This window comes from Panthera uncia, chromosome A2, assembly GCF_023721935.1.
Source record: "Panthera uncia isolate 11264 chromosome A2, Puncia_PCG_1.0, whole genome shotgun sequence".
NCBI lineage: Eukaryota > Metazoa > Chordata > Mammalia > Carnivora > Felidae > Panthera > Panthera uncia.
This window is the reverse complement of record NC_064816.1, coordinates 42,627,379-42,652,633: the sequence shown is the minus strand read 5'-3', so window position 1 is coordinate 42,652,633 and position 25,255 is coordinate 42,627,379. Positions and strand designations below refer to the sequence as shown.

General features: G+C 35.9%; 1 protein-coding gene across 1 annotated transcript in view; it reads right to left on the bottom strand.

Annotated features, from left to right (window-relative positions):
- The window catches only part of CNTN4 (contactin 4), an 895,772-nt gene that overhangs the window by 660,063 nt on the left and 210,454 nt on the right, over positions 1-25,255 (bottom strand). The window contains exon 2 of the mRNA XM_049642718.1: positions 6,764-6,819. The gene's annotated coding sequence lies outside the window, so the exon portion shown is untranslated. The remainder of the gene's footprint in view (positions 1-6,763; positions 6,820-25,255) is intronic.

Below are 25,255 nucleotides of genomic sequence, written 5' to 3'. Positions count from 1 at the left end.
CTATGGTCTAAAGGAAAAAAAAATCATAAATAATAAAAGGACAAAAAATTGAATTGTACATTTTCAGGCAGTAGTGTGTTTTCTTGGTAGCAATTTAAATTGAATTCAGAACCACAGACACAGAAACATTTTAATGTAAGGCCACAGGGATGTGTTCTTTTTGTTCTAACATTACCCTCATGGTATGTTAATACTCTTCTCTCAGCACAGGTAATGTTACCTCTGCTAGGAAAGGCTCTGTCAACTCTCAAGAGAAAAATATGAAGGATAAAAATCATGTTTCTCTGTAAAAAATTTCCCTGCTATATCAAAAGTCCCTCAGGGGCTGATTAAATTCATTAAGTGCTAGCAGAAATTCTAACCATTCTTTTCTTTCTGGCCAAGATGCTAACACAGGAAAAAGAACCAACCTTGAGACAGTTGGGCTGCCAATAACCTAATGTAATATAGCCTCATATTTACAACCAAGTAACACTCATTTAAAAAGTATAAATTATAGAGGGCCTGTTTCATAACTGACACTATGATCAGTACTTGCCATTTGTTCTTCCTCACTCTTGCAATCACCCAACAAAATGACTATTAGTACCCTTACTTTATAGTTTGACGAATCTGAGGCTTACAGAGATAAAAATTGAAAACTTTTAAATGTTTACCCAACTGTCTGACTCCATCACTGATAACTTTGATATTAAACCATGAATCCTTAGAATTAGAAACCCGACTTGGTCTTTGGCCTTGGAAGACACATCAGGACTTTAGGGAAGATGGTATGTATTGATGTGAATGACAACCTAAGAAGTCTGTTTATTTTGCTACAGGCCTTAGTCACCACACCTGAAGGAGAAATTGTGTCATCTTAAAACATGTATTTCATAATCTATTTCTATAGTGAGATATAATTCACATATAAAATTCACCATTCACTGTATAATTCAGTGGTTTTTAGTATACTCACAAGGTTGTGCAACTATCACCACTATCTAATTTATCACCCAAAAAAAGAAACCCTGTGCTCATCAGCAGTATGTTCATATTCTCCTCTCCCCTTAGTTCTTGGAAACCACTATTATAATTTCTATCTCTATAATTTTGCCTATTCTGGACATTTCAGATAAATAACATCATACATGTGGACTTTTGTGTTTGTCTTCTTAACCTATTTTCACAGTTCATCCCTGTTGTAGCATGTATCAGTACTTAATTTTCCTAACTTATTTTTAATTGATTAATATCTAACAAAAGATGAAAATCACTTGTACCAATTCAGAGAATACAAACTAACTAGTTTCCCTCTGCGTGTACATTAGACTAACTGTTGTGGTATTAACAAAGGAAATTTACATGTTGTAAGACCTTGAAGGATATTACAGTCTCCATTTTGCCGATGGGAAAAATGAGTCTCAGAGAAGTCAGTTTACCTGGCTCCAATATTATAGCAGGAACTTAAAGCATAAAGACTCTGAACATAAAGCCAAAATTATTTTCACTTACTTGATAGATATATGACAGGAACAACTAAATGGCCCATTCAGCCACTGAACCTATGATCTTTGGTTCACCAGAGACAGACTCTCGGAGGCTAACCTTCCACATTCCATCAATCCAGAAGTCTTTGTGTAGCTGAGGGTACTGAACTCAAGGGCCTGTCAGGGCCAAATAGGTAGCAAATGAAGTGGCATGATAAAAGCGAGAAGGAAGGGAGAGGCAGGTGCCTTGCAGGAAAGCCCTCCTGCCATCTAGGAATGTAAGTCTGGGATAGAAAGATATTCTGATTTCTCCTTAGAAAATCTGGAAATCATCATTTTATCTGAAATTGAATTTTCAAGTGCTGGCAACAATTTAAACATTGTTTTTGCAATTAAAAAGAAACAAAAAAGAACAAATGTGTGAACCAAAATAAGTCTGTTTTGAGGCTGTTCTAACCCATAAGCTACCACTTTTACAACTTGGGATGGAAGACAAAAGGCTAGGGAACCTGGAGGTGGTGGCAAGGCCTTCCTTAAGGACAACCAAAGGGCATCATTACAATTTGAGAGAACTTGACCTCCTCCTGCCTTCCAGTCTCAATTATGAAAATGTCCACCAACTTTTTTTGGATTACTGAAGTAAAACTGAGATACAACACTGTATTATTTTCTACTGTACTATATAATGATTCAACATTTATATACACTGCAAAATGTTCACCACATTAAGTCTATTTACCATCTGTCATCATACAAAGTTACAGTATTTTGTTTGTGAAGAGAACTTTTAAGATTTACTTTCTTAGTTACTCAGATTTGCAATTCAGTAATTCAGTATCATTGACAACAGTCACCATTCTGTTATATCCCCATGACTTACTTATTTTATAACTGGAAGCTTGTACTTCTTGATCCATTTTGACCCATTTTGCCTTCGCAGAAGCCCCCTGCCTTGTGGTAATCACCAATCTATTCTCTGTATCCACAGGTTTGGTTTGGGTTTGTTTGTTCATTTGTTTTGTTTTTTGGATTGCAGCTATAAGTTAAATTATGCAGTCAGTATTTGTCTTTCTCTTTCTGACCTTATTTCACTTAGCATCGTATGTTCTAGGTCTATTCATGATGCCACAAATGATAAGATTTCATTCTTTTTTATAGCCGAGGAGAATTACAATGTGTGTGTGTGTGTGTGTGTGTGTGTGTGTGTGTGTGTGCGTGCGTGTGTGTGTAACATATATACGTACACATACACACCACATCTTCTTTATCCATTCATCCATCTGTGGTTGTTTAGGTTCTTTGCCTATCTTGACTACTGAAAATAATGCTGCAATCAATATAGGGATGCATGTATCTGTTCAAACTAGTGTCTTTATTTGGGGGGGTGGGTGGTGGAGATAAATATCCAGAAGTGAAATTGCTGGATCTTATGGTATTTTTTTTAATTTTGTGAGAAACCTCCATACTGGTTTTCACAGTGGCTGCACAATTTTACACTCCCACCAACAGTGCATGAGGGTTCCCTTTTTTCCACATCCTTGTCAATGTTTTTTTTTTAATTTTTTGTCTTTTTCTTTTAACTTAAATTTTAGTTAACATTACTTTTTGTCTTTTTGATTTTAACCCTTCTGACAGGTGGGAAATGATATCTCATTGTGGTTTTGACTTGAATTTCCCCAATGATAGGTGATGTTGAACACCTTTCCACTGTTGGCCATGTGTATGTCCTCTTTGGAAAAATGTCTATTCAGATCGTCTGCCCTCATTTTAACTGGGTTTTTATTTTTATTATTATGTAAGATCTTTACATGTTTTAGACATTAACCCTTGTCAGATGTATGACTTGCAAATGGAAGTTACCTTTTAATTGTGTTGGTTGTTTCTTTCACTGTGCTGAAGGTTTTTAGTTTGATGTAGTCCCAATAGTTTATGTTTGCTTTTGTAACCATTGCTTTTAGAGTCAGATCCAAAAGAATGTCACTTAGAGCAATCTCAAGGAGCTTACTACCTGTGTTATATTCTAGGAGTTCTATGGTTTCTGATCTTACATCCAAGTCTTTAAATCATTTTGAGTTAATTTTTTATTTGATGTAAGATACTGACTTAGTTTCATTATTTTGTATGTGGCTGCTTAATAAATAGTTCCCAACACTATTTATTAAAGACACCGTCCTTTCTCCATTGTTTATTTTTCACTGCTTTGTCATAAAATGACCATATATGCGTGGAGGTTTATTTCTGGGCCCTCTATTCTGTTCCAGTGATCCAATGGTCTGTTTTTATGCCAATACTCAAGTGTTTGATCACTATACCTTTGTAGTACTGTCTGAAATCAAGGAGTGTGATGCCTCCAGCTTTGTTCTTTTTTCTCAGGATCACTTTGCCTATATAGGATCTTCCATAGTTTCACACACATTTTAGTCTTTTGTTCTATTTCTGAGAAAAATGCCTTTGGAAATTTGATAAGAACTGCACTGAATTTGTGGATTGCTCTCAGTAGTATAGACTTTTTAATGATCAATTCTTTCTTGCTTTCAAGTGTATCTGTCTTTCACATCTTTGGTTAAATTTGTTCTTAAGTATTTTATTCTTTTTGATGCAAATGTTAATGGGGCTGTGTTCTTAATTTCCCCTCAATAGTTGTTAGGGAATAAAAATACAACAGATTTTTGTATATTGATTTTGTACCTTGCACCTTTACTCAATTTATTAGTTCTCACAGTTTTTTGGCGGAATCTTTATGGTTTTCTACATATAAAATCATGTCATCTATAAAGAGTGATAATTTTATGTCTTCCTTTCCAATATGGATGCCTTTCATTTCTTTTTCTTGTCTAATTTCTGGCTAGGACTTCTAATACTAAGCTCAAGTTCAGTAGAAAGAGTTGGCATCCTTATCTTATTTCTAATCTTTAGGGTAAAACTCTCAGCTTTCTGCCACTGAGTATGATGTCAACATCATAAACTTCCTTTTTCTTTTTCTTTTTTTTTAAATAGGCTTTACTCCCAGTGTAGAGCCCAATGTGGGACTTGAACTCACGACCCTGAGATCAAGACCTGAGCTGAGAGCTAGACACTGAATTGACTGGGCCAACCAGGTACCTCTACATCTTTAAAGACAGAGGAATGAGAACACAAAAGATGTCATTAAATATCCCATTCTTCCCAAGGATTATTAATGAAGACTGAGTACCATGATGTAGAAAAGAGATAGCATTACTGGCTTAGTAGAATCCATGATGGAAAAGTAAGCTAATCAAACAAGCAATTACAGTACAGTGTGATTTTCATTCTGTCCACAGTGATATAGGCATTGGAAAGAAGCCTAAGACCAACCTAGAGAAGAAAAACCATAGAAAAATCCTCAAATTTTAAGTTTTCAGTTAGCAACAAAAAGAGTTGATGAAAGATGGGAGAAGGGGGCAGGGTGGGGAGAACATGATATTTCTAAAAGAAGGAATATAATGAGTAAAAACAGGAGAAAATGGCATATTTAAACATATTTTTTTTATAATTCAAGTTATTGGAACGTATTTAGGAAGCTGTGGGGTAGGGGAGAAATAAAGGTTGAGAGGTAAGCAATGGTCAAATAATATGGAACCTTCTAAAGCCATATCGAATAGTTGGGAGTTGATCAAAGGAAAACAAGGAACAATGGAAGATTTATAGCTGTTTGTGATAATCTGATTAGATTTAGGAAATGGTTTAGGAAGATCACTCCTACTACCTTGTCTGGGATGGACTGTAAGTAAACAAGTCTAAGGAAATCAAAACAGAAACCAATATTAAGTTTAAGAACATTCAGAATACTGTGGAATAAGAAAAAGCCATAACAATGAGAAAAAGAACTGGCTCTTCCTGGAGGACTAGAGACTATCCAGAGCAGAGGCTTCCCCTAATTTACCTATATGCAGACCTCATACACACTAACACACCCATTCAAGCTGGGGGAGTCTCTTACATATCAGAAGACCCAAACACCTAACCAAAAGATTCATCAGAGGTAATAAATAGTTACTGTTTTTAGCAACTGAATCTGGGAATAGTTTATTACAGAGCAATACTTAACTCGTCAAAATACTTTACTCAATCTTGGCTTACGAAAAATATCTAAGAAACCAAGTAAAATTAATTTTTTCCTATTTATTATTGAGGGTATTAAAAATAATCTTCCCCTAAGAGTCAAAATCATGTGCTAATATTTACCCAATGTCATCAACTCCTGTACTGATTAAGTAAGATTATAATTTTTATCTTGCTTGGAAAATAAGTTGTCCATCAAGAAATAAATATTATACCTTTTAACATAATATATCCCCTATATTAGGGAATAAAAAAGAAATGTTGAAATCCCAACCCTTAGGTCCATGAATGTGACCTTATTTGGAAAAAGGTTCTTGCAGATATAATCAAGTTGAGATAAGGTCATATTGGATTAGTGTGGGCCCTCAATCCAATGACAGGTGTCCTTATTACAAATACAAACTTAGACACAAGCACACAGGGGAGAAGTCTATGTGAAGACAAAGGGGGAATTGAGTAAAGTCATTACACATCAAAGAACACGAAAAACTGTGAGCAGCTACCAAAAACTAGAGGAATCAAGGACAAATTCCTCCTTTAGAGCCTTCAGAGAGTAAGACCCTACCTACCTTTCGATTTCACACTTCTAAACTATAGTACTGTGAAAAAATCAACTTCTGTTGTCTTAAGCCACTCAGCTCATTGTACTGTGTTACAGCAGTGTTAGGAAGTAAAAACAGAGACTTTTTGGATCTGATTATTTTATGAAGGAAAAAAATGCATTTATCATAGACCATGAGTTATACTGCTTGTGTTTTAGCCCTAAAGGCTTCAATTTTAAGACCTGAATACCTATAGAACCTAGAAACTAAGTATTTGTGTTTATTTGACTGATAAAATGTCCATTCCTTTAAAACCATTTGGCAAAAATGTAACAACCTTTACTTTATTCCCAATAGTCTTCCCATGATGCCAAATTCAGAAGTTTTTGAATTATCAAATTAATGTGAACCACAGGAAAGCTCCCACAAGTATCTTCTCCAGAAAGACTTGGGAAAGGTCTCAATTTCCTATTGTCAATCTTAATTTACATGTCAATCTTAATTTACATGATGTAAGTATCTTCATTAACTTCAACCTTCAGAAAAACATTAAAAATGATCTTATGGTATCACTCTGCAAGGAAAGGCTATCAATGTTTCCATAAAAACTAAGGATGTTAATCAAAGGTAAGGTGAAATAAGGAAAATCTCCCTTTGTTGGAAGCTTACCTCTTAGGGAAGTTCTTGGGACCACATAATGTGGAGGTATTGTAGGTCAAAGATTCCTGGAATAAAAATAAAAAATATGCAAATAAATACACTTTTCAAGTATAAATAAGCTTATGTGCAGCTGATACTTAACTACTGCCATTCTAAAATTAAATTAGGAGGAAATGAAAAATAAATATGGTTGGTATAAATGTCCACCTTGATAAAACTGCCCACATTAGGAGCCAGGATACCAGGTTCCTTTCTCTGCTTTGTCTCCCACTAGCTATGTGTCTTTTGAAAAGTCAGTTCAGCACTCTATCCTTTCTTTGTTAGTATAATGGCTCTAGGAGCCTGTGATATTTTGTGGTATTCAGATTCAATAAAAAAGACTACTTCTAAAGAAAGTATATTACAAAAGCTTATAAAATAATGAAAAGGTAAACAATGAACTAGGAAATATCTGGTGGTTTTTGATAGTCATATGAATGAGGGTAACAGTAACAAAAACAAAACATTCTTTCCATAAATATGGTATTATACCTTCTCTTAAAGCCACCAAGTTAAACTTTAATTGCAAAATAATTCTGTGCCTGAGAGTATTTTCCCCTGAAGCAATACTGTGTCCATCTAAGGAAAATATAGATATACAATATTACTGAGAATAAATGTATATACTTATATCTTCATGTTTATGTAACATGTGCATCCTCTAACCAACTTTCTATGGTAAATAATTTTACTTCTGAGCAAAATAACTGTCATTTCTTTTATAATTAAAAATATCATTTTCTGTAGATACATATAGATTGGCCACTCAGAAATATCATTACACAAGTCTAACCTAATTTACATATAAATGTAGCATAATTGATTAGGATAGAAATATTATATTTTCTTGATTAGCCATAAATACAATATCACTTCCTAAGATTATAATAATTTACCATATATTAAATACCTAACTACCTTTACTTTCAAGTTAATATCAATAATGTCCAGGAGGTAAGGACCAAACATGTCTTTTTTATATTGTTAATATATACAGAAATTTATCTTTTTTAATGTCCTTTAGTACATATTTGCTCAAAATAAATAAAGTGCCACAAATGATTATGACAAATGAAAGGAAGTATTTCCTATTCAACAGACAAAAATCCTATACTCAAGTTAATAATGAATCATAAATAAATCACCATTTGTTTTATTTTACTATGGTCAATCACCAGCTGCATTTATGTGAATTGACCACCAAAGTTCAATGTGTACCTAAAAGCCTCACTTTTTCTTGTATTAAGAGTAACCACTGATTAGAAGGTAAAGTTTTATTTATAGCTATTGGCATCATTTGCAACTCTAACTCACACATCATTAACAACAGTTGAAATGATAATAATCCTGAAAAAAACAAAAAACACAACTTTGGTCAAGGTTTCATTCTTTCCTTTCAAATCTTACCAAAACTTGACACACACACACACACACACACACACACATATATTCACAGAATGAAAGTAATATTATATTTGTCCAAATGAAGGATATAGATTTGAAATGAAAAATTAGGTTCTAACTTTATTCATGAAACAATAATCAAGTTCCTATTATTTAAAAGCCCAAGATCCAGGACAGCTGCCTGAGATGGGATGCTGGTTCAATTATTTACTAGTCATGTGATCTTGACCAATTCATTAACTGAAATAAGCCTCAATTTCACCTGTAAAGTGGGGACAATAGCATTATTCAGCCACAAAGAAGAACTGAAAATTAAATAACATAATGCAATTTAGGCATTCAGGCTCCTACCTGGTATATGGCACTCCAGTAGTAATATTATAGTAACAGTGGTAAAAGATTCTCATATATTATAAATTGTTGCATGAAGGACAATACACACAAAAAGGAAAGTCAGCACCTAAAAAACTACATACTACCAAATATTTTCTCAATGTCTAAAATATTTAGCATTAAATTCACCCCTCTGATTTTTGGATTTGCTCCCAGAGGAAACACTGGCCAAAAATAAATTACCTGTTAGATGGCCTAACACAAATACATTTATCAGACTTCTTAGCTATTATGGAGCAAAGAACAATGCCCAAGGGAATGGAAGGCAAGATGGAAGGGCTGGAAAAATAAGGAGGAATATGTGGGACTGATCCCAAGAAGGTCTCTGAATCAACATTTGCACCTTAAAGAACTTGCCCCATCCAAAGGTCCTGGAAAGGACTGCCCTATGTACTGTGTAATTAAAACTAATTGGCTGTAGCAATTGAACAGGGAGGAATGCTTGACCCACATTAAGCCTAATAGGATTCTCTCTTAGAGATTGTAAACTGTACCAATGAGATAAAGGCAAGTAAAGGTGAAATTATTGTAAAAGAAACTAGTCTGTTGAGAGAATCAGAGAATCAAACAGTCATTCAGAAAAAACTAGGGTTGGCATAATATACACCCTTAATTCTGATCCCCATGAGAAACAAGGGATTAAATAAAAGGGGTGACAAGTAACCGCAGTCCCTATGAGGTCAGGTTTTACCTAGTTTTCTCTTCTTATGTAGATCACAATCATTTTGCCTGGCATATGGTTTCAACAACCCTTCTTTTCACTTGAACTAGTATAGATTTCTGTAACTTGCAAGTAAATGGTTGCTGGTTAAGGAATGAGCCCAGTGAAGGCAACCTTTCTGGGCGTAATATATAAGTTCAGGTATGTGCCTAAAGAAACTGGGGAAGTCATGTAGATGAGTAATAAAAAGATAAAGCATGAGCCCCATGTTGGGCTTTGTGCTGTCAGCAGATTCACTATTTCCCTCCCTCTCTCTCTCTTTCTCTCTCTGCCCCTCTCCACTCACACTCTGTCTCCCTCAAAATAAATATTTAAAAAAAAACATACAACAGAAATCACCCCACAACACTATTTGAAAGAAAATCTATATACACAAGTTTTCATGACTCATAAATATGATTCATACTCAGCTGTTTCTTTACTCTTACAGACCAAGAGATTTTATATTTACATTTATTCATTTATTCCAAAATAGTTACTGGGAAAAGAAACAGAACTTTATTCCTAACTTCATGGTATTTGCTGACAAATCAAGCTACTACTCTACATAGCCACCAACATCCAAACAAACATCATCGAAATAAATGTAAAATTGTAATAGACTATTCTCTGTATTTGAGACTGTTTGCATTTTGTTGTTGTTGTTGCTCTTGTTTGACTTTAGATTCACATATAAATGAAATCATATGTTATTTGTCTCTCTTTGTCTGACATATTTCACTTGATTTCATACTTTGGGGCTGAGTAATATTCCATTGTGTATATATACACCACATCTTATCCAATCAACTATTGATGGGCACTTAGGTTGCTTCAACATCTTGGCTATTATAAATAATGCTGCAAAAAACACAGGGGTGCATATGTCTTTTCAAATCAATGTTTTCATTTTCCTAAGGGAAATACTCAGAAGTGGAAATACTGGATCATATGGTACTTCTCTATTTTTCTGAGGAAACTCCACAATGTTTTCCATTGTGGCTGTGTCAATTTACATTCCCACCAACAAGGCACAAATGTCTCCTGTTCTCTACCTACTCACCAACATCTGTTAGTTCTTACCTTTTTTGATACTAGCCATCCTATTAGAGGTAATGTTGAGGTTTTGATGGTTGAGAGTAGAGAGTTAGTTGAAAGAGGTTAAGAGGACTAAAAGGTACAGACTTCCAATTACAAAATAAATATGTCATGGAGATGAAAAAAAGGGGAATATAGTCACTGATATTGTAAAAGGTTTTTGGTAATGACAGATGGGAACTACACTTATGGTGAGCATTTTGCAATGTATACACTTGTCAAATCATTATGTTCTACACCTAAAACTAATATATATAAACTATACTTCAATTTTTAAAAAGTCATAGCATATTACTTTGGAAAAAATCCTCTTTACAAAACCAAAGCATTTCAGGAATGTAATGAATCTCATCATCCTGTTATATAAAGCATGTTTCTAGCTTGACACTAATCACAGTATGTTTACCACCCACCCCACACACAGACACCTATCTTTTATCTTTTATTGTAGGAGAATATGCATCTGTTTTATCTTCTCTTATTCTTCAATTTGAAGTTGCATAGTACAACCTAGTCCAAAACAAGTGTTCCTTAAATATGTGCTGAATGAATGAATGGATCCAAATTAAAAACTAAGTAAAGGATATGCAACTTAAAAATTAATTCCATTTCCAGTGTGTGTTTTCTTGACTGCTCTTAAAAGGAAACTTCTAATGATGCCTAGATAGGTTGAAGAGTTCTTGATTTTATAATTAGGAATTACTTATTCTTCATTGGAAAAAATGTTGAACAGTCATATTCTTTTATCGGGGGGGAATGTGATTTAGTTAAAAGTTTCCACCTCAAATGTGCCAGCATGCTCAGAGATGAATGAAGTAGATAGTTACACAATGTCATTCCTTGAAAAGGTGTAAAGATACATACATTATTCTTGGCTACTTTGGTGCTGTTGTACACAGGGAAAGACACCATACATCCATTATAGGCAATGGGATAATAGCCTCTGCTGGATAAGAACCAGAGGAAAGGCTTTCATTTCATTCACTTCCTTTAAGTTCAGCTTCCTTATGTATAAAATGAGCCTAATAATTATGTATGTACCTTTCAGTATTTTCATGAAGGCAGAATGAGATAATCCATGCAAAGGACAGTGCCCAGTTTATGATATGCACAAAATATTTAATTATTTTTAAACATCATTGAATATTTATTAAATTTTCCAATGTTAAGTCCATACCATTTACCTGCTATTGTAACAGTCTTAAATTATGGTTAAGTTTACTTGTGGATTTTATTATACACCCCAAAAAGTCACATGTGTGAATAGATAGGAAATTAATGCATGAATAAATGGATGAATTTCTCTCTGTCCAAAATGGGTCTAGGAGTTTGGTACAAATCAGCTGGTGTCATCAGCAACACATTGATTTTATTACAATACAAAGAAACCAGAAATCCACAAATGACTGCAGAGCTTCTTGGCTAAATGTAGCTAGAAAGAGGCAGCAGCTGGGATGGCCTAGGTCAAAACAGATGACTTTAGAGAACAAAAGGTCCTGATCTAGACCCTTCCCAAATACTTCATAGGTAAAAAGTGTGTTGGGTATTTATTTAAGACAAAACAATCCTTCCCAAGTGACAGTTGATAGCATGAAAATAGTCGTAATTAAAATGTTAAAAAAACTAGTTGAGGCATCCCGAATTCTTTCAGTTCTCACAGACTTTGGTTCCAAGATGGGGGCGGGGGGGTGGGGTGGGGTGGAGAAGATAGTGGTCTCATCACTTTAGCGATCTTTTTTCCCTTTCATTAGCGTCAGGCAGGTGTCTATCTAATAATAAACATACACAAGACCACTGTCAGCCACAAGGGTCCTTTAACTGTGATCATCCTTCTTATCATGACTTTAAGTAATCAGTAGGTAACACATGGATTCTGAAATGAGATCTGAACAGGCTTTGCTGCTTATCTTCTACATAAATTCAAGCACATTATTTAACCCCTTAAAGTCTCAGTTTCCCCACCTAACATACAGGAAGAATATCACCTACCTTGCAAGATTCTAGTAAAGATAAAATGAGAGAAAGCATGACAATTATCTGATCTCTAACAGGTATTCAATAAGTGAAACCAAAATTATTATATTCTTTGAACATGAAAGGAAGGTATGTAGTGAGAGGGAAAAAAATTCAGTAAGTTTCCATATTCTAAAAGACCATTACATTTAAAGGGATTTCCTTACATCGATCCTACTTTATTTAAGTTATTGACCTCATTTTCCATCATTGAATTAGCAAGTACTTTCTTCTCACGGGTGTTTACTTCTTCCACAGGAATTTAAAACCCAACCTGAACTTTCTGTGGGAGGTAAAGGTCACAAAGACATTAAATTATCCACGTGTATTTTCTAAATTTCTTTTGGCTTTGCTTGATGTTAATTTAGTATTAACATCCAGGCTACTGAACGAATACTAAGCTAGAGATTACATTTATATGCATTTTCAGTGGGAAGTGGGATGCATTTCTTATTGTGTAATCTAGCTACAAGCAAACAAATGGCCATTTGATTCTTTTATCATTATCCCAATGAATAATATCAACCACAGAGATCACTAATGGGTTCCCCCCACGCACTCAAAGTAAACAACAATACAACATGATACATAACAGGCTTTAGAGTTATTAAAAGATAATCATATCCTTGGGACTTTCACTGGGCATAATAAGTGGCACTGCTAGCATATGATTATCTCTCGATAACAAGGGTCCCTGCAGTTTTCACAAAGTGAGAAAAAAAAAAAACTCATTACCGTAGGGAAAATGTGTATTTATTCTACTGAAACATAAAGCTGACAATTTAAGCTAATGAAGAGTGGCTCTCCCTGAGATGACAATATTACACAGTGTTGGAGGTTTCATATCAAGGTTACACAGGCACCATCACTTTGAGGACTCTGGCTTGAAGAGCCATATTCTAGAAGACTAATTTCTGGGGTTTTGACTACAAAGTAAACAGGACTCAAAGATGCTTAACAGCCTAAAGATCTATGCATCTATTTAAGACAGAGAAAGGACTGACAATAGTGATTAGAATGGCTTACATTGCTTATCAGTTGTAAAGTTAGAAACTTGAGATTCTGAGCTTCACAAGTTGTCCCTATGTAACATAATTAGAGCAGCTCACTTGAGGGGCTATAGACAGATGGTCCAGTCTACATGAGCTCCCAAGACAAACAACCAGTGACATCAAAATAGGAGATGGTGGTGTATGGATTTAGAAATACAAGAGCAGGAGAAACAGGCAGGCATCCTTAGCACTGTTCTCAAAGATAGAATAAAAAAGGTTTATACACAAGAAGAGAGCTTTACTTAAGGTTAATTCAGCAAGAAAACTCAACTCACCTAAAATTACTCAGAATGGTGGTACTTTCTGATCTCTCTACCTCCTAAGAAATAAACAAAAACTACTTCTCAAGACTCCACTTATTAATCCATAAAGTGGGTAAATTACAACTTTCTTCAGAATTACTGAGAAAATTAGGGGCACCTGGGTGACTTCAGTAAGCTGAGCATCAGACTTCTGCTCAGGTCATTATCTCAGGGTCTGTGAGTTTGAGTCTAGCATTGGCTCCGTGCTGACAGCTGGGAGCCTGGAGCCTGCTTCGGCTTCAGTGTCTCCTCCTCTCTCTGCCTCTCCCCTGCTTGTACTCCCTCTCCCTCTCTCCCTCTCTCTCTCAAAAATAAACATTAAAACAAATTTTAAGAAAATAATTACCAGGAAAATTAAATTCAAAAACTGAGTTTAAAAGCACCCTGTAATTATAAAACACTCTATATTTGTCAGATATTAATATTACCAGTATTTGGAGAGATTACTTTCATAAACCTTAAAATGAGGTGAAAATGCATCATTTCTCAAAGGTTCTGCCAGTGATGTGGCTTAACTTTGTAAGAGATTATGCTAGTGGAGAATACATAATAGTTACTTTGCCATAATATGTTTGGAACTGCAAACTTGGCATTGTGACCCATGAGACAAAGACCTAAAAACAACCTAAAGTCTTAAAATATGTGCAAAGGTATGAATTTTAGGAGTTTACAACAACAAAGAACCAGAAATTCCACTGCTCTAAGTCAGTGACTATCCACCAGAAGCAATTTTCTGGCAAAGTCTAGAAACATTTTTGGCGATACAAATTTGGGGAAAGGGGGTAAGGGTGGTTTACTCCTGGCATCTAGTGGATAGATGACAGGGATGCTTGCTAATCTTCCCATAATGCAGAGGACCCTGTTCTAAACAAAGGCACTATTTGCACCTAACTTATAATTTGAATGATCTGTATCACTAGGTGTTCACATCAATGATTCAGTGCTGTGAAAAACTACTCCATCTGCCTCTACATCCTAGAAATACACTTGGAAAATAATTATCTTCCAATTATTGAAGCCCATATACAAATGGAGGCTTCTTAGCCCTTTACATTTCCACTAAGGAAAATTATCAGGTTTGGCTACATTTAATTCTATCTCTCCCATTGGGAAAACAGGGGAAATGTCAATGTGTTGGTGATGTGCAAAACCAGAAAATGAAATTTTCCAGGGTTTACCATTATCACAAAAAATTGAAACAGTTATAATGACAACCTGTCACTCTGCATTTCCAAGACATACATTATGCCAATGCTTGACATTCCACAACAGCCTAATGTGTCACATTATGTGACGCGGTAAAAAAATATATTGGACACTTAGAATTTGATATTTCCTATAAGTTCATGCTCTTTATCTGAATTTTACCAATTCAGGGAAAGGAAAAACCTAGATGTCTGCCCAGCAGATGGAAGACAACTGAAATGGAGCAAAAATCACAGCATGTAACTGCAGAATGATAGGATCCAAATATTTTCACACGGCTAATTTCATATACCCTAAGAAGAAATACAGCATACAGTAGTGATAGAGTACAGACTCTGGCTTTCAGAACTCAATTCTCCATATTCTAGCTGAGTGACCATCAGGAAATTACTTACTCCCTCTGTGCCTTATTTCCTTCATGTATTAAATGAAGGTACCAATCTTATTGTCTCCTAGGGCTGTTATGAGGATTATATACATTAACGTTTACCAGGAGTTCTATAGACAGTAAAGGCTATTAAGTGGTTTTATTTATTTATTTATTTATTTATTTATTTATTTATTTTTATTATATGAAATTTATTGTCAAATTAGTTTCCATACAACACCCAGTGCTCATCCCAAAAGATGCCCTCTTCAATGCCCATCACCTACCCTTCCCTACTTCCCACCCCCCATCAACCCTCAGTTTGTTCTCAGTTTTTAAGAGTCTCTTATGCTTTGGCTCTCTCTCCCACTCTAACCTCTTTTTTTTCTTTTTTTTCCTTCCCCTCCCCCATGGGTTTCTGTTAAGTTTCTCAGGATCCACATGAGTGAAAATATATGGTATCTTTCTCTTAAGTGGCTGTTTTTAATAAAAAGAAACACCTCTAGATAAAAGAGTTCATTATCTCATTTTATAGAAGAGGAAATCTAAGTCCTATGTATTTACATAACTTTTCCAGATATCACTGATTCCTTGAGGTTATTCTTGGGGACTGTTCTGTTCTCATAAGTAGCAGTGGACTTCATTCCTGAAGACTGCTGTGCAAGTGCTCACTTTGGTGAGCATGAATTAAATACACAGTGCATAACAATATGCAGTAAATGACATAATGGAACATAGGGTGAAGGAAACATTGCCGGCAGGCCTGAGGGGCTCACAATCTGGTTCAAGACAGAAAATCTGTTCATGGCCATACACGACTTGTACACACAGGTATCCTCTGCTTTTTGAAAGTTCATGTTACACCAATTCACTTTTAGGAAAGACCTACATTAGCAGAGTGCCTGTGTTCCCTAACCAAAAGAAATTCTGAAGAATTTCGCTTTTATTTAAAGAATGGCAAAAAGCACAAAGTGTTCAGTGTTTGTATTGCGTTCGGTAGTTATGGAGTCAGTGCACACCCTGAGCACACTGCCAAGCTCCCTCCCAGGAACTACAGTGAGCATCAAGCCATGGTAGCTTTGACACACAACTGTGACTGAGAGAGTTTGTGGTTCACTTTGATTTATTTTGTGCATCTGTTAACAAGATGTGTCCTAAGCTATCAGGAAAGTCTGAGAGAAGTCATTTTTGGGGTCTGAGAATGCTCAAAATTTTTCTATAGAGACTAATGGTAACTGTTTTTTGCTTTATGCCATTAGGGCCATGAAAGATTTCATAGAAACGCTCTACTTTCACAAAGCAGGGGAAACCTATAATGGAAACCATGGGGTAAGGCCTCTGAAGTGCAACTTCAAACCGGAAAAATAGGGGTAATAGGGGTCACAGTTTTCAAACATGTGGCCATAAGACTTCTGTCCATACTATTATTTTTATATAGTATAGTACATACTATTTTTATATAGTATAGTACATACTATTATTTTTATTTTCTGAACATTTTAAATCTATGTGTACTTACATTTGTATGAATATGTGTATATTTATTTTTGTATTTATTTTCCATTTATAACATTTTCTTCTATTCATATTATTGATATTAATGTTCTTCATAGGCACAATTTTAAGTAATTAAAAAATTCATTAGATTGGGGTGCCTGGGTGGCTCAGTCAGTTAAGTGTCTGACTTCAGCTGAGGTCATGACCTCACAGTTTGTGAGTTTCAGCCTGGCGTCAGGCTCTGTGCTGACAGTTCAGCCAGGAGCTTGCTTCAGATTGTGTCTCCTTCTCTCTGCCCCTCCCCCATTCATGCTCTGTCTCTCTCTCTCCCCCAAAAACAAATAAACATTAACTTTTTTTAATTCATTACATTTACAGAAACGTTAAGTAGAATAAAGGATAGTCTAGTATGCACCTATGTTAAAAAATATGACCATGGTATATAAATGTCGAGAATTGGGAGAAAATCAGTATATACAAAGGGAAATTCTGTATGAGTAATTAGGTGTAAAAGCCTAGAATGGGGTTTACAAACATGGCCCCTGATTTTCCCTAGAATCAAGTATTTATTGTGGTTCTTTGGAGGAGGGTTACTAGTTCCCACCAGGCACCTGAGAACGTGCATCCTTTCCCATAACCACTGTTACTCATGGTCCAGAAAGAGAACTATAACATGGTTTTCTTTAAAGACAGAAGTACTTATTACACAATGACATATTTTTGAAGGGAAACACATCCACAACAAAATGTAAAATATAAAGCATGACTTCATTTTCTTTCTCAAAGAGGAAGAGACCTGCTGATGTAAAAGCCAAGTGTCTCTGAAACAAATGGCTGCTGAACCTGAGAACAAATCTTAAAGGTCAGTATGTGTTTACAATATCATCGAATATTTTGCTATTACCATGAAGAATGAAATAGCAACTAAGCAACATGAAGGAGATGAAAGAAATAATATTTTACAACGTAGTGAATTGAGCTACACACACAATAATTTCCAGGATTGATTTCCTGTCTACTTTTGAAGCAAATAGCCATCAATTTGGAAATCCATGCACAAGTAGGTGAAGAACGCAAATATTTCCCACTCAGCGGGAAATTTCTTTAGCTTTCTTGAAAGAAACTTAGCACAACACACACACACACACACACACACACACACACACACACACACCTACTAAGAATTGTATAATTCATACCAACTTGAAATTTCCCTAGCTCACTATAAATCGGTTATGGCTTAACTGAACTCCAAGGTAGGCAGTGCAACATTTGAAACACTTGGAAAAATCATATTGGTGTTCCACATCTTTGTAGGTAGAAAACTGTTCCTTGTGTAGTCCAGATCCTAGAAAGCTTGGTGAACTGATAAAGAGGCTTTAGGGTTACAGAAATGCTGGTTCAAACCTAACTACCTCATTTATTCATTTATGACCAGAGGCAAAGTAGTCTTAGTGTCAAACTCTGCATTTGTACAATAGAGGCCATGATACGTTTATTGCCCAGGGCCTAGTACATAGTACTAACTCAATTATAGTAGCAGCCATTCCTATTCTTGCTTCAACTGAAACCCCACTGTCTCATTCTCTCTTCATAAGGGACCAAGTCACCTGATGACTGAGATGTCAGACTAGGGAGGTTTTAGGGATCAATGCTCAATTTCTCCTCATAGTGGTCATCTGCAAAAGTATATTTCCTTAATGATTTTGTTAATTCCCTAAAATAAATATTTCTTCTTTTCACTCTGAACCATTATAATTTTCAAAAAAAAGAGTTCAAATACTATAGGAAAAGTTCCACATTTTCGATAGTACACTTCTGTTAAAAAATAGCACAACAATAACATTTCTAATTATGCATGTTTAGTTGTAAACTATAAACATGTATTAGTATCTTATTAAGTTATACATATAATTAAATATAAGCAATTATTTAAAATTATATAAAATGTAGAAAGAGAAATTCTCATATGCTTCCTAACATATGAGTCGTTTTTTGCAAAAAGGGACTTACTATTCTTTATAAGAAGGGACTATTACTATGTTAAAAGGACTTACTACTTCTTTACAAATTAGTAAAGAAATATTTTGTAAAGAAATATCTAACTATAGATAAAATTGAAGACTTCTAATTTTGGCCTCAGAGTAATGGGTATCACACTTACTTTAACCTTGTCATCTACTATAGAACTGAACAAAATATATGAAAAAACTGATTTCAGGCATTAGACAACAGACAGCATAAAGCTGTGTGATCCTTTAGAGAAAGGACACACATGAGGTAAGCTCCTAGTTTTTCCTGACTACTTCTGTGGGCATTATCCAAACCACAGCAAAGAGAAGTGAAGCCCAAAGCAAAAGCAGTGGTCTCGCTGTGTGAAACAAATTGGAGTTTGGGGCTATTTAATACAGTTTGGAATTCACACAGTTAGATATTGAAAAAGAGGGCACTGCCCAAAGAAGAATCTGTAGACCTTTGTTTGCATAGAGGTCCAGATGATTTGTCGGCTGAACACTACATTGCAGGGCACCAGGCAAGTTTCCACAAGGCCCAGCAGAGCAGAGTCACTGGGGGAATTGAAATGAACAGATTCCACAGCTTTTCTGGGGCTGGAGATACTGGAGTTCCAAAAGCCAGAGTGGAAAATACATCAGGAGCACTCTAAGTATTCCAGTGAGATCTTAAAAGGTTCACTCTTAAATTTTTGAGAGTCAAAAAACCTATTTACATGGGTTCTGTTCTGTCTACTGACATTTACTGTAAGAGAAATTAAAAATGAAACTTCTAAAAATACTCATTCATTTCACAATGAGAATAAATCCACTCCATATTTACACAAATTGCACATCGTAAGGAAAAATAACTGTATTATCTGAAACAAAACAAAGAGATGGGGCGCCTGGGTGGCTCAGTCGGTTAAGCGTCGGACTTCAGCTCAGGTCACGATCTCACAGTCCATGAGTTCGAGCCCCGCGCCGGGCTCTGGGCTGATGGCTCAGAGCCTGGAGCCTGCTTCCAATTCTGTGTCTCCCTCTCTCTCTGCCCCTCCCCCGTTCATGCTCTGTCTCTCTCTGTCTCAAAAATAAAATAAAAAAAAATTTTTTTTAAATAAAAAAAAACAAAACAGAGATTACAATTCATGTTTTACACGTTCGCAAATCGTTTAAAGGTCTGCCTCAACTGAAGATAAGTGGATCCCTCTATTTTTCTCTACATTTAGTTTTATGTAATATCACATGTCATGCAGCCTCTGGAAAAGTCCACTGAACACTTGTGAGAAACTGAGACAAAGACAAATACTGGGTGACACCTGGGTATCTCGGTTAAGCATCCGACTCTTGATTTCTGCTCAGGTCATGTTCCCATGGTTTATGAGACTGAGCCCCGAGTAAAACTCACACTGACAACAGAGAGCCTGCTCAGGATTCTCTCTCTCTCTCTCTCTCTCTCTCTCTCTCTCTGCCCTGTCCCCGCTAGCACGTGCTTTCTCTCTCCTCAAAAATAAACAAACTTGAAAAAAGAGACAAATCTTGGTATTATGAAAAAAAGCTTTGAAATGAATAACCACTTGAAAATCTTGGTTAACCCCACAGGGTTCCCTGGATTAGACTTTGAGAACTATACTAAAGATACCTTAGAAGTAGAAAGAAGGAACACCTGAGAGAGATTAGAAGACCTAGAAAATTTATGTGAGGAAATTTGGGGGAAAGATTTTCATTCAGAAATTTTAGCACAATTTTCTTTTCAAAGGCTCTCTGATTTGCAAGGGAATCATTCTTTGTGATTCTGTTTTCAGAGTTGCACAATTGATGGGAGAAGGAAGGGTGGATAGGTATTAGCTGACCTAGGCTGACCCATCCCCCTGTAAAAGTGCCTGAATCAAGAGAACATCTAAACCATAAGCAGAGTGAAATATTTCCTGAGTTTCATCCATGGACTTAGGAAAGGTGAGTTCTTTACTTTTGGAAATACACTCAAGATTCATGGGAGCCAACTATCTCTGTCCCAGCAATAGACAGGAAAACAGAGGTCAGATACAAAGAGAAACAGTCCAATGAGACAGAAACAGTCCAATACAGTTCAAATAGTCCAGTTTGAACCCCTGGACTCAACTCGGCTTATGGTGAATCCCTGGATTTGTCAATTATACAATTAAAAGTGACACCAAAAGAATCTTGGTAGTATCCAGAAAAATGACATTCCTGCCCTAAATAAAGAAAGCCGCATCTAAAGTTGCCTCCTTATGCTTTTGGCTAACAAGAAAGCAGAATAGTGTTCACAAATTTCATGTCTCACAGAACACAAACAGGATGTGCACTATAAAATAGGAGTTTGTGTCTGCCTTAAAAGAAGCAATGCTAGGGCGCCTGGCTGGCTCAGTCAGTGGAGCAGGCAAATCTTGATCTCAAGATTGTGATTTCAAGCCTCATGGTGGGTGTAGAGATTACTTAAAAAAATGAAATCTTCAAAAAAAAACCAGGAAGCACCGTCATGGGAAAAATACAGACACATGGTCTAACTATTTTATTTTCTCCATCATTCCTCTACTCTCACCCCATACTCTGCTCTGAAAATCTAAGCGTTCCAAGCCAAACCAATGCCATGGCCCTGGGATTCATCTCATACTCTAGACAGAGCCTCTCAACGGGGAGCAGTTATGCCCCTCCCATACCACAGGACACTTTACCATGTCTGGAGACATTAGTTTAGTTGCAGAGGGTGTGTTAGCGGCATCTAGAGTCCTAGGATAAGGCTAAACATCCTACATTTAACAGAATATGTTCCCTAACAAAGGACTATCCACTCCAAAATGTCCATAGTACTGAGAATGAAAAGTCCATATCAAGGAAATAACCTTGGTGTAGGAATTATTTTCCACCATTTTCCTCCCCTGCCCACAAGCATAAACACAGAGCCACCTGCATGAAGCAGTGGAACACCAACACTGGCTGCTACCAACACAGAGATGCTTACACCAACCCCACCCTCCTCTGCTCTGGAGGGAATGCTTTTCTCATTCAGGTTTTCCTAAGTTCCAGCACAGCAGGCCCCTTACCCAGAATACCAGCACAAACCTTTACCCCCACCACATCTCCTAACCACAGAGTTTTGCAGGGTCTTAGTTCTGGACTTCTGGTAGAGTTGGTATCAGATCTCATTTCACAAGCAGACTAGAGCACATCCAGTTAAAATGTGCCACATTCAGGGGTAAGTGGGTGGCTCAGGCAGTTGACTGTCGAACTCTTAATTTCAGCTTAGGTCAAAACCTCACGGTAGTGAGACTGAGCCCCATGTTGGGCTGCACACTCAACATGGAGTCTGCTTAATATTCTTACCCTCTCCTTCTGCCCCTCTCCTCTGCTCGCTCTATCTCCCCCCTAAAATAAATTTTTTTAAATGTGCCACATTCAAGCCAGAGACCAAACACTGCCCACAGCAGACAAAGAGAGCCTCTGCAGACAACTGGCCTGAAAGACAGAGCAGCTAAAACACAACAGCACAGTGCATGCAGGACACATCAGAGACATTCCCACAAGTGCCAGGCATGGGTACTATATGACCTCCTCTTCTTAAGGCCATTAATTTCATGAGCAGGAGACAAAACTGGCTTTGCTAATACAGCAAAGAAGTCAGAGACTTACACAACATACCAAGACAGAGGAATTTATCTCAAATGAAAGAACAAGACAAGGTCACAGAAAGAGATCTAAGTAAAACAGATGTAAGTAGCATGCCTGATGGAGAATATAAAGGAACAATCAAAAAGATACTCACTGGCCCTGAGAATAGACTAAAAACCAAAAATTAGACCCTTACCACAGAGATAAAAGAGCTTAAAAAGAATCAACCAGAGAAGAAGAATGTAATAAATGAGATTAGAAACAACCTGATGCAATGAACAGCAGGCTAGAGGAAGTAGAGGAAGGAATTAGTGACCTAGAAGACAAAATAATGGAAAATAATGAAGTTGAATAGAAGAGAGAAAGAAGAATGAAACATAAAGAGAGACTTTGGGAACTCAGTAATGCCATCAAGTGTAATAACATGTGTATTATAAGAGTCCCACAACAAGACAAAGAAAAGAGGGCACAACATATTTCAAGAAATAATAGCAAAAAACTTCCCTGATCTGTGGAAGGAAACATATATCCATATCCAAGATACACAGAGAACTCCCAGCTAACTCAACAAAAATAGGCCAATACCAAGACATATTGTAATTAAATCTGCAAAATATAGCAATAAAGAAAAGAATCCTAAAAGCAGCCAGACAAAAGAAGTCTGTCTCTTACAAGGGAAAGCTCTTAAGGCTAGCTGGAGTTTTTTCCACAGAAACTTGGCAAGCCAGAATGGATGGCATGATATACTCAATGTGTTGAATCGCAAATATCAGCAGCCACAAATACTCTATCCAGCAAGGTGACCATTCAGAATAGGAGAGATAATGAATTTTCCAGACAAACAAAAACTAAAGGAGTGCATGAGCACTAAACCAGCCCTTCTGGTTACAGTGGGCTTTTTGAATGCAAAGGAGAGACCAAAAGTGAAAAAGACAAGAAAGAATCAGAGAAAAATCTCCACAAACAATGACAAAACTGGTAATGAAAAGGCAATAAATACAGATGTATCAATAATTAGTTTGAATGTAAATGGATAAAATACTCCCATCACAAGACATAGGATATCAGAATGGAAAATAAAATAAGACTCCTCTATATGCTACCTACAAGACACTCACTTTAGACAGATTACTGCAGATTGAAAGTAATGAGGTGGAGAAACATTTCTCATGCAAATGGATATCAAAAGAAAGCTGGAGTAGCAATAGTCATATGGGACCAACTAGGCTTTAAAACAAAGACTGTAACAAGAAGAAGGGCATTATATAATCATAAAGAGGAAAATTCAAAAGAAGCTCTAACAACTGTATGTATTTATGCACCCAACATGAGAGCATCCAAACATAAAAGGAATTAATAACAAATATAGTAAAACTAAAGGATAATAACAAAGTAATATTAGGGACCTTTAATATCCCACTCATATCAATGCTCAGATCATCTAAACATAAAAACAACAAGGAAACAATGGCTTTGAATGAAAGACTACACCAGATGGACTTAACAGATAAGAACATTTGATCCTACATTAGAATAAACATTCTTTTTAAGAGTACATGGATCATTCTACAGAATGGATCAAATATTAGGTCAAAAAACAGACCCCAACAAATACCAAAAGTTTGAAGTCAAACCATGTACCTTTTCTGAAACTAGAGGTCAACCACAAGAAAAAAATTTAGAAAAATCACAAATATGTACAGGTTAAACAACACGATACTAAATAAAGAATGGGTCAACCAGGAAATGAAGAAAAAATTTAAAAATGCATGGAAACAAATGAAAATGAAAACACAATGGTCCTTTGGGATGCAGCAAAAGCAAGCCTAACAGTGAAGTATATAACAACACAGGCCTACCTCAAAAGCAGGAAAAATCTCAAATAAACAACTTACCCTTACACCTAAAAGAGCTAGAAAAAGAACAAAAGAAACCTATCACCAGAAGAAGAAGGGAAATAATAAAGATTAAAGCCGAGATAAATGATAGACACTAGAAAAACAGGAGAACAAATCAATGAAACCAGGAGCTAGTGTTTTGAAAAAAATCAACAAATTGATAAACCTCTAGCTCAACTTATCAAAAAGAAAAGAGAAAGGACCCAAATAAGTAAAATCACAAATGAGAGAGAAAATAATAACCAACACCACAGAAATAAAATTACAAAAGAATATGAAAAACTATATACCAACAAATGGGACAATCTGGAAGAAATGGATAATATCTAAAAACATACAAACTACCAAAACTGAAAAAGGAAGAAACAGAAAACTTGTACAGAATGAAACCAGCAAGGAATTGAAACAGCAATCAAAAATCTTCCAAAAAACAAAAGTCCAGGACCAGATGGATTCACAGGCAAATTTTATGAAACATTTAAAGAAGAGTTAATACCTGTTCTTCTGAAACAATCCAAAAAATATAGCAAAGAAAGGACAACTTCTAAGTTCATTCTATGAGGCCAGCATTACCCTGATACCAAAACCAGATAAAGACACCATTAAAAAAAGAGAACTATAGGCCAATATCCCAGAGGAAAATGGATGTAAAAATTCTCAATAAAATACTAGCAAACTGAATTCAACAATATATTTGAAAAAAAAAAAAAAACACTTGTCATGATCAATTGAGATTTATTTCTAGGTTGCAAGGATGGTTCAATATTTGCAAATGAATCAATAGAGTACACCACATTAATAAAAGAAAGGATAAGAACTATATGATCCTTTTCATAGATGCAGAAGAAGCATTTGACAAAGTACAAAATCCTTTCATGATAAAAACTCTCAACAAAGTAGGTTTTGAGTGA